Source organism: Oreochromis niloticus, linkage group LG7 (assembly GCF_001858045.2).
Source record: "Oreochromis niloticus isolate F11D_XX linkage group LG7, O_niloticus_UMD_NMBU, whole genome shotgun sequence".
Lineage (NCBI taxonomy): Eukaryota > Metazoa > Chordata > Actinopteri > Cichliformes > Cichlidae > Oreochromis > Oreochromis niloticus.
In genome coordinates, this window is record NC_031972.2 from 54,856,135 (window position 1) to 54,873,038 (window position 16,904).

General features: G+C 38.9%; 1 long non-coding RNA gene across 4 annotated transcripts; it reads left to right on the top strand.

Moving 5' to 3' along the window:
• The first annotated feature begins 873 nt into the window (after positions 1-873).
• On the top strand, positions 874-6,095 carry LOC109203017 (uncharacterized). 4 transcript variants are annotated; one of them, XR_002062988.2, is made up of 4 exons: positions 884-914; positions 2,493-4,565; positions 5,006-5,120; positions 5,657-6,095. It is a non-coding gene; the product is annotated as an uncharacterized LOC109203017 (long non-coding RNA). The 4 variants fall into 4 exon arrangements; XR_003220800.1 differs by having other exon boundaries at positions 874-914; positions 2,493-2,532; positions 3,438-6,095; XR_003220801.1 differs by having other exon boundaries at positions 2,493-5,120.
• The last annotated feature ends 10,809 nt before the right edge of the window (positions 6,096-16,904 follow it).

The window sequence follows — 16,904 nt, forward strand, 5'->3', positions numbered from 1 at the left end:
GTGGGTCATAAAAGTGTGGCGGTGCTGTGTGCTCTTCTCTCTGTTCTTCTTAGTGTATGTGCATGTGTCTGGGTGTGGGAGATGGGAGGAGTGGGCGGGGAGAAGAGGGGTGTGTTTATTTGTATGTGTGTGATTGCATGCGTGTGTATTTTGTCTTTCTTCTTTTATTTTTCCTACACAAGGTTCCACTTTAAAAAAAAAAATCATGCAGCTACACCTGTCTGCTACCACTTTCCCACACATTTTACCCTCTGTTTTGTGGCACTCGTTCTAATTTTTCTCACACTATATCACAGCTGCAAATTGGAAGTGGGACACAAATACATAGCTTTGCCTCAGAGGGTGGCTCAGATACTTAAATACAAAATGATTGTACTGTTTTTCTAAGCTGTATGTAGCATGAATGTGGCATAAGAGCTACTATAAATACTTTAAGTCTGTCATGATAGGAACGAAACTTGATGTCTCTGTTTTCTTAATGAAAAAGGTGACTTGGAGCATAAAACAGTGTAAAAAAATTAAGGTAGGACACAGTATTTTCTATAAGGCTTGGTAGTGCTACTCAAAAAAGAATTGTATTAATTACATTAATCGCTTACTACTTAAAGAAACTTACAGAAAGTAATTTGTTACACTACCTGTTAGATTACCTTTGGGCTGGTCCAGACCTTCCCAAAGTGTGGGGCCCGCCCCCTAGGGGGGGCGCAGAGCCATTGCAGGGGGGGCGTGGTATGAAAAGCGGAAAAAAAACAAAACAACGCTTGGACACTGCTAGCACGGGGCGCCCACACAAACGCAAAGCAGGAGATGAAGCATCGCTGAATATGTTTCCAAACCAACTTCATTCTAAGCCAAAGACTAGAAAATAGTGTGAAGCATATCTGCCCTTTGGTTTCACCTGCACAAGTGCCAAGGTAGGTCTTCCCTGCAGCATTGGTTTTCCCTGCGTCGGGAGCACGCGCTGGGCTCTCCAAATCACGGACAAACAGTATCCCACATTCTTGATTTTTAGTTCACAAACACTTGTTGTAATGACTAACTACTCCTGACTGCACTTTATACAGTAAAGTTACAGCGGGATACAAATAACATCAGGCTGATCCTGCCACGATTTGTTCCCTCTGTCTAAATCACAGACAAACAGTATCCCAGTTTTTATGTTTTTGAACCCATTTTGCACAGAGAGGCATTTTTTGAAAAATGTATTAATAGCAATGTTGAATATTATTACACAGGAAAAAAACAACTACATGTAAAATAATTACACCGTGATGCCTCTGCCTTTCTAAATGGAGGGACAGTAACTGCGTGTGTGTATGTAAGCGTGTAAAACCTGCAGATAGTCAGATTAACAGTATTTTGTCTCTATCTGCCATTCTGCAATTCATCTCATGTAAACAATAACGTGGCGCACAGCGTGACGTGAAAAAGGCACATACCTTTGACGTTGCCTGACGAACTCTGTACTCCTCGTCCACACTTAAACGCAAAAAAGGAGTTTTAAAAAAAATCTCCGTTTTCGGTGAATCGAAACGCCGTTTACGTGTTGACGAAACAGCTACGTTTTCAAAAATACCTGTGTAGGTGTGGACGTAGCGTAAAAGAGTTAGTAGTGTGTTTTATTACTACCTGTAATTTATTGCAGATTATTCGTATTTGCTTAATTGTTTACTAAATGTTTGAGGTGTGAAATAAACCGCAATGGAGCAAAATATGGCTGTGTGTGGTTGGAGGGTGTATTTGTGCGTGTGCGGGTGCACGCGGGGGGGGGGGGGGGGGGACATTTTTCTTGTAAAACAAAGGTGGGCCCAGCAAAAAAAGTTTGGGAACCACTGATCTACATAATGGCTGAAGATGCACTGTCACAGGTAACTGTATAAAATTTTAGGCTAAATGCATCCTGTACTTAGTGTTCAAGCATTAACATAATTCAGCTTGAATCAATTCAATTCACTTCAACTGACATAGCAATCAATAGGTGAAGGACTTCTATAGGCCTGTCCAGCTGTCGTAGATGAACTGCCTGTCTCCTAGAATCTCTTCCATGCTCCTGAGACTGTGCTAGACACAAAAACCTTCTGGCAATGGCAGGTATTGATGTGCCAGTAGGAGTTAGACCACCTGTGCAGCCTCAGAAATGTCCAGGTATTGCCTCATGCTACTAGTAGTGACACTGACCCTAGCCAAATGCAAAACTAGTGGAAAAAAAAAACAATCAGGAAAAAACAGAGTGAAAAATGATTCCTGCTTTGTTTCATTGTTGTTCCTCTAGTGCACGTGTTATTAATTTAATTAACAACAAAGTAGCTAAAACTAATTAATAACCCCCTCTGCTACTTAACTTAATATTCTAGTTACTTTGCTAGGAGTTGATGTAGGTGTGGGTGGAGTTTGCAGTTTTCCACTACAGTTTTTTCCCTTTCATGCAACAAATATAAAGAGAATATCTCTATTCCTCAAAAGATGCTATTCTATTTTTCTTCTCCCTCCAGGTGAGTTGACAGGAACAGAAGAAGAATAGGAAATGGACAGGTACTTGTACAGGGCTTTTCTACTCTAAATGAACACTCAAAGCACTTTTTAGTACAAGCCATTCACCCACACATAGGAACACTCATATAGTTTTTCATGTGCACACTCACAATTTCAATGGCTGCATCAAGGGCGACTCGAGATTCAGTAACTTGCCCAATACTTCAACATGCAGAATAGTCAGGAATCGCTCTGCTGACTTTCCAATTGATAGACCACCTATCTCCTGAACCACAGCCACCCTGAAAGAAAAGGAGAAATGCTTTGTTTATCCCAAAAGTGGAGAAACCCCTGTGGTACAGCATCTAAATATTATGCAATAAGGAGCTTAAAATGAGTGAAAGAACATGATTGATGATTTGTTTAAATATCAACCCCACATGCAGATTTCTGCAGACTAATGCAAGTAATAACAGATTAGTACATCTAATGTGATTACTGGATTTATTATAGCAATGTATTACATTAGTTTGTTACAAAAAAATCACAGAGGGGATTACACTAGGGGTTTCCTTTGGAAGTTCCAATCCTACTGATACCATACAATTAGTTATTGAAGTTTGGTGCCTGCATCATCCCGAGAGTCTTACTTTCTGGCTTTCCTCACTAAAAATATTCAATTCTTGAAATTGAGCATTTTCATTTTGGTGGTCCTAAACATAAAGTTTAAAGATAGAAAAAGTTATGCTTTTTAAAATTAATAAACATAAATTGAGGGTTGATAAGTAATTGTGCCTCTCAGAGCATACAGTTGTATGGGTTGGATGTCAGAGAGGTTAAAACAGCAGAGGAGCACTGGCACTGATATATCTGAGGGCAGAAATCTGAAGCTTAGATAGACCATAAAATTAAGGGGGCTCATCCATCTATCCATCATCTTTCTTGTTTCTGGGTCTGGGTTGCAGGAGCAGTAGTTTTTGCAGAGATGCCCAAGCCTATGTCTCACCAGCCACCTCCTCCCATTCTTCCTTGAGATGCCAAGTTATTCCCAGTCCACCACTGTCACATCATGTGTCTAGTGTATAATGGATCTGGCCTCCTGGGCTGCTCTCAGTAAGATATGCCAGAAACACCTCATCTAAGAGGTGTCCTAGTAAAATGCCCAAACCACCTCAACTGGCTCCTTTAGTTCTGGAGGAGCAGCTCTGAGATCCTTAAAGATGACCAAGCAACTCCCCCTACCTCTTTAACTTGCATCAATGATTTAATTCTTTCACCACATGCATAACCATAGGTGACATATCTGAGGTATCTGTGTTTTGAGACCAAAGGAGAGGAACGACTTGTATTTACAATCTTGTTCTTTCTGTCAGTACCCAAAGTTCTTATAGAAGATAAGAATGTAGATACACATGTTTACTTGTGTGTTTATTCTATTTATTATCACTTAAGAGAGTATTATGTGAACTTACATTTATTTCTTAGAGACTAATCCTAACCTGTACCTCACCTCTGTTTGGTGATTTACATAATGAGGATTTATTATCTGCTCCCAAAAGGAAGGCGAGTCTCCATTATGGGACTGTCTAAACAGATGTACGTCCCCACCAAATTATAAAATTATAGACTCACACATGTAAGTGCTGAAAATCACAGAATGAGCATTAGGATAATAACAGGGTTCTAGCATCCAAAATTATAAAAGGCTGCTTCCTTAAGGATGTCAGGCTGAGAGAGTATAGAGTGAGATATGCCCACAGTGAGTGCTGATAAAACTCACTAGCACTTGGCAGGAACGAAGGTGGCAAAGGTGCTCTATAATGAATAAGAGGCAGACTTACTCCTTTAAATCAACTAATGGTGCTTGTATGCCTGTACTCATAGAAGTGTGTCTTATCTGTCTTGTCTTCTGACAGCAGTAAGGCAGGCAGACCAGTTCATTATCACATGTTTTAATATTTAATTTTGAGATTTGATAAAAAAAAAAAGGATGATTCTTTAATGAGGTGATCCATCCCTGGCTATCAAGAGTCATCTAAACCAGGGCAGCTCTGCGATATCAAAACTTCTTCTCATCTTTGGTTTACTCTGAGGTAAGGCATGCTGTTCTGTCTTCCACATGTATTTATAGTTTATCTCCTACTGAGTATTATGTAGCATGCGATTTTGATATATGCTTGTGCATGCATGCTTTAAATAGCGCAGAAATCATTTTATCCTTGTCCATTAATCTCCCATTTGGTTAATTATCACTTTCACTAATTACAAACCTCTCAACTGAAGTAGACTTCCTTTGCCTGGTTCTTCCCTTATTCTTCCTCTCCATTCCTTCTCCATTATTTTCTGTGTCACAACATTGCAGCACATACTGTCAGTGAGAAAACTTTTAATAAGCTGCAACTAGAGCTATAATGAAATGATTAAAACATCATGCAGCATGCTCTCATTTCAGGTGATCTTAAGTACAGAGCAGATAGGGACACTGAATGAATTTCTAGGTTTGCCATTATCACCCCCCCTACTTTTTTTTAAGTGGTTGCCTTGGTTGGAACTGGTCACATATCTCCTTCCATCGCGCTGCTATTTCTGCCCATGCCAGTCGCTCCAGGATGGCTGCTCTGAGAGGAGTGCTTTGAAGAGCTGTCCAGGTGAGAGCTTGGCAAAGGCAGAGCTTTTCTGCTCTTTCACAACACAGAGTGCCCTTCAGGGACTCAAATTGCCCTGCAGTGTTATGGATAATACTCCTAGCCACACAAAAATCACACACACAGACACATGCCCAAGAACTCCATTTACAGCTTTCTCTGCATGTGCACAAAGGATATGCACACACTCTTACAAGCAGACACTTACTCATACACACGCTTAGTTGTTCACATATTAAAATAGCAAGTTGGACTAACAAAAGAGGAAGACAATTACTCTGGCATGAAACTTTCCCTTGGTACCATTTCAAACCTTAAAAAAATATAATAAAAAAAAAAAGAATTAAGCACTCTGTTTAATTTTTCTCTCTGGACTTTAGTTCTTCTCTCCACCTTTCTTCTCATCTTCCTTTAATTTCAGCTCCCTTTCCTAATCAGCGGAAACATAACCAGGCTACAGACCATATGAGACCATATGTTCCAGTGTGTGTATATGTGTAATTATGTGTGTCCAATTTGGTGTGCTGTTCTATTCAAAGATGCTGAGGAGAGGCAATGATGGTGCAGAGAAAACTTAACTCATCTCTTGACAGAACCTTACAGGTACCACCACAATGCACTAAATGTTAATTCCAAAAGCTGCTGCTCTCTCTGCTCTCTTTCTAAATGTCTCAAATGACAGATGTGTGTCTATATGTGTGTGTGTGTGTCTGTAAGGACTGACGTTATCTCACAGGACAGGGCTTTATTTTCTATGCCCCTGCATGTCTCTTCTTCTAACAGAAGAAACCAGCTTCACCACAATGTTAGTTTTTTTTTAGTTTTTTCCCCCTATAATATTAGAAAGTATGGGAAAGTGTTTGTCTCTGTAATGAAACCCAAGCTGCTTTCTTGCTTCACAAAACTTTGTAAGCCACCAAGTCAGCTATGGCTATTTATACTTTGTATATCTTGGTAACATTTTGATGAATAAATAAATTCTACATGTGCTTTGATTTGTTTAATGCTACAGTATTTGTGATTTCCTATGCATCTTGTGAAAAGCTTTGTCCAAGATTTGTGCGTCAATCCTAAAAAAACCCCAATAAAATACAAATCCTATGCATTCAGTGATAGACAACAATAGCAGACAAATATACAAGAGTAAATGCAAATAAGCACACCTACTAACAAGAGCACCCAGAGAGCGCAGCTCACCTTCGAGGGGGAGCTGTGCTCTCTGGCATCACTGGGATGTTGTAGGGCTTCCTGTTAAAAAAAATAAAATGTGTGTTGTACAGCTCTCCCTATGCCCTTTCATATGATATATTACTCTTTATGGTTTCTTTAAAAAAAAAATTTCCAGGTCAACTTTGATCTTGGGTGCTAACAATGAAGGTCAAGGTCAAATGCTTAGCCAACGTAATTACTCATGTCCCCCAAGGCTTAGTATATTTTTGTGAAGTTTGAAGATCAATATAAAAATTGTGGGTAATATAAAATTTAGACACATTTTCACATTCCGTTTGACCTTGATCTTAATTTGACTTTTACCAAAATGAAATACGTATGTTCCTAGGACTACGGTCTTCTGGACAAAGATCTCGGATGTTGTCCTGGGAGCTACTTGCCTAGCTGGGTGGTTACTGCACTGAGCACTCCGTTTAGTTGCTTGTCATCAGACTGGATGCTGGGCATCAAAGATTCCAGAGGTCCCACATCCTCTTCCGCTAGGGTTACTTGCATAGTAGCATTCCAACAGCCCCCAGCTCTGTTTCCCACTTATGCCTTCTAGTTCCAGTAGCCCTCTTCTCAACAGTGTGTCCTGGTTCCTCCACACCTGATATTGGTTCCTCCACACCTGATGCAGACTATATGTATATATATATATATATATATATATATATATATATATATATACATATATATATATATACACACAAACTGAAACAACTTTCAGGTGACCACATATAAAGTCAGACATGTAGGCATTTACATCCTGTATTCACACAAACAAACATGTTGATTGCCTTCACAAGTTTACCAAAGTAGGTAATAAATCATTTTCTGCATGCTTAATCTCACAGATGACAAACCATATATAACTCAGAAAGCATTTGTTCATGTTCTGGTGAGTGTGTGTGTGTGTGTGTGTGTGTGTGTGTGTGTGTGTGTGTGTGTGCACGCACTGGGTAAAGGATATGTGTGAACTGTGGCATAGAGCCTTGGGGGTACAATTTCAAATCACAGCCTTAAGGTGGCCTCTTCACTTATCAAGTTAAACAAGCCAGTTACTGTGGTGCACCAGGTGAGCCAGTGTGAATAGAAGATATGATTTATTGGTTGCAGTAAATATTGGTCCTGAATGTGGAATAGATGGTTAAGATGGGATTGCTGATGGGATTGCTTTTATTTACTAGTGAGAGTCACTGCTTAGATGCTTTTAATGGCAAACAGAAGTTTATCTTGAGCGAACATTTTCTTTTATATTTTTATGTATTTGTAAAGTACTTTTTACTTTTCACCAAGCTTTCTTTTGTTTTAATTTATTAATTTGCAAAATCTCATATAAACACGATGATTAACATGTCAGCCCTGTGGCAGACTGGCGACCTGTCCAGGGTGTACCTTCCCTCTGGTCCTGTGACAGCTGGGCTCCAGCCCTCCCACAACCCTGAACTGGATATGTGGTTAAGAAAATGAATAGAAAGACATCTGGATAATTAGCATTTATATGTGCACCAGTTTATTAAAAAAGTAAATACCTCTTCAATAAGACATACAAATACTGAACCTTATCAACTTTTATATGGCAGATATGCAGTATGGTGGATAGTTAAACTACCCAGAAACAATAATTCTGAGAATATATATTCTTCTTGTTTTTATATATTCTGCAAACCTGGGATCCCACTGGCTAGTTTGTGTAGTCTCAGGGCATCCATTATAGCCAGTGGACATCAAGCTCAGATTTCTTTTCCTGTCTGCAAGTCAAAGCTATATTGTTGTCAGAAATATTCAGTGTTTATCTAATGCATTTCAGCAATTGCCACCCCTCTTTTGGTATATCATGCACCATTTACCTATATGCAACCAAAGCCTGCTGCAACCTTATGGTCAATAGCACTCGGACTGCAAATTTAAATCAGATGCAAAGAATCTTGTCCATTGCCTACAGATTTATTAATTTACATGCCAAATGTGTTTACAGAGATTCTTCTTCTTCTAACGTCTGCAGTCAAAGTAGCAAATGGATGATTTGTGGTTAATGCTGGGTTTTGGCATGAATATATTTTGCATGCAAGCACAGGAGCAGATCTGAAGTCAGTTTCATGTCTAAATTAGAGCACTCTGTAGCAACACATTGTAAATGAGTCTTAATGAGTTTCCCAGCCTTTATTTTCTGCACTGTTAGACAGCCCTATGGCAGCAGTGAGATGTCTGCCGCTCCTGCTGGGGCTAATATCCTCTAGCCATCATGATGACACTGCCACCAGTCATTCACATACACACAGGTAATTGCATGCTCCAGGCATATACTTTATATATATTTGTGTGTAAGCGTGTATATCTGAGACAGCTTGCTGTGTTCACTATAAGATACTGCTGGAAAGTAAATCCAACAAAATGAAAAAGTTCAGTCTAAGTATGCAATACTGCATGTGTGTGTTTCACAATGTCTCTAGATACTATTTACAACCCCTCTGCAAGTCTTCTTTTGGATACACATTTGTATCATTTTTCAACAAGACAAATGTTGTTTATAATGGATTTTAAAAGCATTACAGCCACAGGAAAACCCAGTAAAAATACATGTCTTTAGTATAGAGTAGAAGATCCTTTTTTGGCGCGTAGTATGTCAGCATATGCGTGTGCGTGTGTGAATGCAGCAGTGATCATCTCGTGATTCATCTGAATGCTAAATCTCTCTATGAGACTTTCATGCACAATGTCTCGGATCCTCGTGTATGCAGCTAAACTCAAAAACAAAAATCATGCTTATTTTTGCATTTTTATTAAACTGCTGGCAGCATCTGCCATGAAGACTTACAGATCTGTTAACTGAATATGTGGGACAGCATACATTAATCATAATGATATTGAGTGGAGTGACAGATAGTCATATCAGCATTTACATAAACAAGTGGAACAGGGTATGAATCCAAATGATGTACCATGAAGTATGGATGATGTCAGACAAGAATTTACCACAATTGCTGAAGAGCATGGACTAACTGACAATCAATCTGACATCTCTAACTGAGCGTGTGTCTGAGGATGATTGTCTGCTGATGGGTTTTTTTTAATGTTTTGTGAATGTAAAAAGAGGGTGCGTTACCATTCGAAGATTTAGCATGTCTATATTTAAAGGGAAATAACTAATCTGTGCGTGAGTGCTATTGTAAAATGTTCAAGGGACGGGAGCCAATCTAATAACACTGCTAAGGATGTGATGAATACAGCATCACAACAACTATAGGCACTCTAATCTAAGGGTGTTGCATCACCTCATACAGCTAATCTTCTTATGGTAAAAAAGGAAGCAACAGAGATGCTGCTTAGCTGGGCAAAGAGAAAACACATGTTTGAAGAAATCAGACTCAGTGAATCAGAGTTTTTTTTTTTCTTTTATCCGTGTGTCTGTTTTTTCACCCTTATGTCAGTCCATCTGGCCTTTTCTAACATATCCACATGCTAGTTCTTCCAAAGCTGCATGGCACTTTCAGTTTGTCCTTCAGTTGGTTCAGAGTGAAATATTTCATCACTGGTTGGATTACCACGAAGAGGTTAATCAGCATCCCCCTCAAAAACAAGGTACCCCCCAAAATAAGAAATAATAATAATAAATAAATAGCATGGTAAAAACAGTGAAAATAACACCTAGCATTTCATGTTATGAAATGTAATGCCAGGGGAAGTTGCAGGGGGAAGCTATTAAGGAATCTGATTGCTTGTGGATAAAAACTGTTTGATATTCTGGAGGTCCTTGCTTTAATGGATCTAAACCCTTTCCCTGATGGGAAATGATGTTGGAACAGGTGAAAAGAGTCGATGAGGATACGTAGTGATTGCTGCAAACAGCGGGCGGTGGAAAAGGTTGTAATATCGGGCACCTCTGTCCTGATGATATTTCCAGCAGTTTTAATAACCCTCTGGAAGACTTCCTGTTTTGCCTTTGTACAGGTGAACACCCAGGCAGCCAGACAGTATGTCAGCACATTTTCTATTACACATTGATTCAAACTGACCAATAGCCTCTGTGAGGTGTTGTTGGGGTTTTCTGATGGCCAAGGATGTGTTGTGGAGTCCCAGGACAGTTGCTCTGTCACTATCAGGTCTTTAAGTCTGATTTCATTAGCCATTTCCAGGTCCAAACTCTGTTTCAGATCCAAAAATCAAACCAACACTGCAACACTGTCTAAATTATTTCTTCTTTAATAAAATGATCAGTGTGGCTGCTCTACCAGGTGTAACAATAAGTTTAACATCCAGGCATCCATGAAAACAGAATTTATGAAGTTTAACGGAGTTCGAAGTTAGCAGGGAGTTCTAACTGAGGAATTTATGAAAAATGAAAACGTACAGCTCTGCTATCACTTGCAACATAAATGAAGAAAGAAAACTAAACAGCAGTGACGTTTGTAGGGTTACTGAAGTTGGGCTAGCAGGTAGTTTAATGATGGCTAGCTACGCAGCTATGGTTAGCATAATTTAAACACAGCACAGTGAAGCTGGAGGATGAATGCTAACTTTTTTCTACTCAATAAAAGTTAAAGTGAGGGTTCGAGATGGTTAGGGGCAAATGCATTTGCATGGCAGGATGCTGAAAATGGACCAAACTTCAGTCAGGAGAACAACTGAGATAATCCATCCACAATATGAGGTTAGGCAGTTAATATACTGCTGCATGGGCTGGGTTACATCATAAGGTTTTAAAAACTGAGCTTTAAAACATGCTGCCAATGAATTGTGGTAATAAAAAAACGAAAGAGGCTGACAGTGATCACTGACTTTTTTTTAGGGACTTGTTCAGATTAAATAGGACAGGATACACAGCATTAAAATATGTTATGAACACAACAGCCTTAATAAACACAGAGTAGTTTGGACCCGGAAGCAGGGTTCATAGGTCATCACTTAACAACTGGATTAGCTCCTGCAACTTGAAGTTGGTGACATGCTCCAACTCCTTGCCTTCAATGCAGAGCATTGGGTCGTTGCACTGACCTGCCCTCGACAATCATCTCTTTTCTTTTGCCGATGTTCAGGGAGAGGTTGCGGTCGTAGCACTAGACAACCAATCTATAAGCAGAGTCATTGTTGATAAGTACAAGCACTGTGGTGTCATCTTCAAACTTGAAGATGTGGTTTGTCTGGTTAAGAGGGAGCGCAGACATATATGTAAACAGTGTAAAGTAATGGACTCTTGTATAAAGTAATGGACTCTTTGCATACGATCTTGAGGAATAGCATTACTGATGCTCAGAGTTGAGGAGTGGTGTTTGTTTTAAGCATGTTTGAAAATGGAGCTACTTCCTGCACATTTCACAATAGAATCAATGGTGAAAAAGTTCAAAGATAAACATGCACTTGCCTTGAAAGAAACTCTGCATTCTATGTTTAAAAGCAAAAGCATTGCTTTCTGCTTATTGCAACGTGTGCAACATGCTTTTGTTTTAACAGTGAAGGTATTGTTCAGTGTATTGTTCTTTGTTTTGGTGGAATTTTCTGTTATCAAAGTGCAAGAGTCTGCACCAAAAGAGGTCTGTAGCTGGACTGCCTTGGAGGAACGTTCATGCTATCCTATGTGCTAGGTTTCTCATTCTGATGTTGAGCATGTGTGTGTGTGTGTCTGTCTGTGTGTATTTCTTTGTAGCCTGAGGGGAAACAGCAGTGCAGGCTGCATAGAATAAACATAAAGCATCAATATTAGTCAGAGCAAAGGCAAAGATGTAGCTTGTAAGATGTGAGCAATTGATAAATCTTAAAATACCAGAGTACCAATACATAAAATTTCCTACACTTTTTTTCCTCTAAAGTCCCTCAGGTGTTATTGTATATTCATTACACTGTATCACTCTGTATGTACACATAAATACACAGATACTCACATTTGCTGTTTGCGTAGCGCTGTAGTTTTGGTTGTTTGAATCTTTTTGGCCTTGAATAGATGTAGTTTATATGCTCACCAAACAGCACTACCTTGTCTTTCCCTCCCTCTCTTCCCCATCTCTTCTTCACCTCTTCCTGCTTCTGCCCGAGCTCTCATTCTTCACTCCCACCTTCTTCTTCCTCCTCGCTGAGTACAGGGCAGGGTAGCAGAACTGTCTCGTCTTTGAGATGTGAGGAGTTTGATCTTCAGAAAGTGGAATTTAGATAGCATGTCTTGCTGTGCTTTGGGGATCTGTACGTGCGCATGTGCATATGTGCACGTCAGTGTGCATATACACCCACATGCGTGTCTACCTTACATTCCAAAAGATTAAAGTGCTAACCCTGACATTGCTCAGTTATCCTAAGTAAAACAACAGGAATAGTTTACAATTTTAGCTGCAGAAACCTGACTTTGGCTTTATAATCGTGACAAAATACATACATGAGTCATATTTACAATAGATCATCATTCTGTTATATATACACACATACGCATCTAACAGTCTTTGCTGCATCACTGTGTTATTTTCAGACTGATAACCATAAATCGTCCTTTTCTGATAGAAGCATGAAATTCATAGGAAGATTTAATGTATGATACATCAAATTTAGGCAATAAAAGACAATGATTTTTTTTCTTACAAATGTTAAAGAACTAATCATTTCATGTGTTAATTTATTTATTTAATTGATTTGTTTTTTAATAATTCTAAAAAAAAAATCAATGTATGTTGAAAGAACACATTTTACATTGCACTTCTAATGAAAAATAATTCAAGTGTTAAAAGTGTCCTTCTCTTTTTTTTCATTCTTTATTCTGCTTATTTTTTTTATTCTGTGGCTAGCAGCATAAATCAAAGGCAATGTTTGGCCTTGATTTTGTCTTTTCAAGAAATTATTTCTTTCTGCTGCCCATAGAGCCCTCACCCTCTCTTCTCTCTGAAACGTCTGACTGCATACTCGTATGTGTGTGTACATCGATTAAGTATTTCTTGTATCTGGGAAGTAAGTTTCTAGAGTGGCTTTGTAGCTTGAGATGTGCTGTAAAAATATTTTCAGGGGACCATGACCTGACCATTTGACCAACACTCACCATTTCTTAAACACATGACAACATTTTTCTTAAAGCCTTACCACCCACAGCCAACCACCCAAAGCCTTACCATCCTTTGAGGATAGGTTAGATAACCAGCGTGTTTCTTCTAGCGTCTCATTGGAAGACACAGTTCCAAACAGGTGTGGCATTTATAAAAAAGTGAGTGAGTGTATTTCTGGGGGGCTGTGTGAGCAACTCACACATCTGTATGTGCATTTGTGCCTGTGCACATGTTCAGGGAATAGGTGATGTGTGTTTGAAGTGCAGAAGTACCAAGCCAAGTGTTACATACTCTTGGATGGCTTTGTTGCCAGATGAAACAGAGAGCGAGAGGGAGGGAAACGGAGAGACAGAGCTGAGAGACAGAGCTGAACTTAAGTAACCCTCCTACAGCGTATCACACTTTGAATCTAGCAAGAATTTAACTGAAGAGTTTAACTTTCCTGATGTCACTGCCTGAACTTCTGTTGAACACTCAAGCTATGTCAGGATAGAAGTAACAGCAACTTTTTGAGTCCTTTACCTCAACAGTTTCAAGTAAACACCACTTTCAGTGAGCCGGGGAAAAACATTATGCTTATAGATCAACGCATGGTAACAGTGTGCTGTGTGAATGATAAAAACATACACACATATATATACAGTAATGTTTCTTTCACAGCAGCTGCTTTCTTTTTCAGTATTTTTTGACTGCGTGCCGTGAATCTTTACCAGCCAAGACAGCTGATAATGTGCAAAATGTGATTTAATCTGCATGTAACTATACATGTACTGAATGCAGTCTCATGGAAGAAAACACAGATTCCAGCTCTAGATGGATGGAAAAATGAGGTATCCACTGGATAGTTTAGCTCACAAAAGAAAAGGTGAAGGTGAGAGGAAGATACTCTTATTCAACTGATTTGCTTTCCCCACAGCAGTGCACACTTTTATGCACAGTGGGACTCTTTTAGCATAACCTTGATCCATGATTGAGGGACTGACTTCACTCCGCTGTGTCAGAGCTCAATGTGTTGCACAAGCACTTTCTTTATCCAATTTTACCACACATTCTTCTCACTTTTGTAGAGGTCTCTAACCTTATTTGAGCTTCAGAAATAGTTCATTCACACAAGACTAATCCCACCTAGGGAGAGCAGTAATTTTGTAAAAAGTGTGAAGATAGTGATTTTAATTCCATTGGAATTTAACATCGGAATGATTAAAAAAAAAGAAGAAGAAGAAAGCTTCCAGCACAAATGATCTGATCTGTCTTTCGAAACATTAAAATATGTCCACGTTACTAATTTTAAACAAACAAACAAATAAATAAACTAAAAAATTAGATTTAGATCCTGCCACAGCACACTAACAGCTGCATTATACTCATTATACTGTAACATTGTTAACATAATCACATTGACCATAATCAGTCTATACTAAATGAGAAGCAACATAAGGAAGCTCCTTTCAAGCCATTCTGGTCTCATCCTGGTTCATTATGGTTTCCAAACACACTAACTGCGTACACACCACTGCAATGAGGTGTGGTCCTCTGTTGCAATGGTATACATATTGTAGGTGTACACTATTTGTGTCTCTGTTTGTAGGTGTTTGCTCTCTCTCTCTCTCTCACTCTCACAGACACACACACACATACACACCACCTGTTTTTACAAAGTAATTGAGTCACTTTATCCATCTCTCCCTCCTCTATGTTTTTTTTTAAAGTTTACTTCACTAGGGTGGATGCTAACATGTGGATGGCTACAGTGGCGGGGGTGAGGTGGATGAATGAATCCTCCGGTTTATCACTCTCAGCATGTGTCCCTGTTTTATAGGCAGTCTGTGGGGGAATTCAAATCGACTCCACTCTGGCTCTGACTCTGAGTTTCTATTGTTAGACCCGAAGAGATTTGGTACCTTTCCTTTTTCTCCTTCATGCTCCTGACTACATTTTACATTCCTGTTCTCCACTACTCCCTGCTCATATGAGCCTGTTAAAATAATTCTTAAATGTGTTTATGCAAACATTTGAATGGATGAGTGTCTATCATCAAAACCCTCGTAAATTTGTCTATTATCTGAAAAGCATTATATCATCTCTGTGTGAAATGACAATTCCAAAATGGTATAAACAGTATTTTCACACACTCTTCTATTACAAATATTTATAAAATCCTATAAATAATGTTTTTTTTTTCTGTTTTTGTAGGTTTTGATTATTTTCCTATTGATGGATTGTCAACAACTGTGCATTCCTCAAAGAAACAATCAAAGTATTAATTATGCATTAATAATAATAATAATAATAATAATAGAAATAGTAAATATGAAACAAACAAGAATAATGAAACCATAAACTGAAGTCAATGTGTTCCTTCTCTTATTCGGTGATATTGATAAGAGCGGCTTTAAGGATTCACAGCTTTATTAGCACGGATAGAAATCTTGATTACCTCACTTTTCTGTTATCTGACTTTGGAAATGTAATAAAGTGATGGAGTCACGTGAAAGAAACGGGGTGTCTCATCATTCAGAGAAAGAGACTGACAAAAATACTGTGAATATGGAAAATAATCCAGATAATCATTACAGCTTATTGCAAAATCCTCAAAAGCACACATTTATTTAATAACAAATAATCAACAGTTAGTCTCTGTTTGAGTTGTGTAGTCCTGTTCTGTCTTTTTTTTTTGTCAGAAGTGGGAAATGTCTGAAATGATTTGGCAAGGCACTGTCATGTGTAAGTGACAAAGATGACTGGGGTCCTAATGGAGAACCATACTGTATGGCCTGATTCACATTAAGAATTTAGCCCTGAATATCTATTAATCTGCACGATAGACTCCACAAGTCAAATATTTATTAGCTCTGATTAGGAAATTCATATTTTAGATATGACTGTGTCTCATTCCTCTCAGCTCATAAATATTCACATCATTTCAGATGATAACCTCAGAAGATTTCAGACTAGACAGAGATCCTCTGTCAAAGATTCTGCTGTCCAGACATGTAACCATATCTTTAAAAGTTTCTTTGAACTTTATATCATTGAAGGTGGTGAATGATTATGTGGGACATGTATTCGCATCCAAGTTAAACCACGGTGCGTTTTCTGTCTTATGTTGTTAGATGCTTGATAAATCTGTATATAATCTCTGTGGTTATATTTTAGTAGTGGAGATAAGTAGGCCTGGGAATTCTCTCAGGGACAGATGAAATCTTCAGGAGAAGCAAGAAAAAGGGAGCAGTGACAGAGAGCATGGCGTTTGCCAAATTAGCCTGAGATCAGATTAGACTGACTAAAACTGGTCTGTGTGTGGTCACATCATGTGTTTTATGCGTGTGTGTGTGTGTGCGTGAGAAGGAGAGTGATTGTGTGAGTGCGCTCGCTGGCAAAGTGGTGTCTTTACAAGTTGAAGAGACCTCCTATTGGACTGTATGGGTCATGGGAACCTGCTCTCTCAGGGTCTCCATTGGCCATCACACACAAACACACACAACAACATCAGCGGTTGCAATGTGACGGGGTGCTTCTCCCAGTTGCTCTGTCTTCCAGTATCAACACTTGCCCC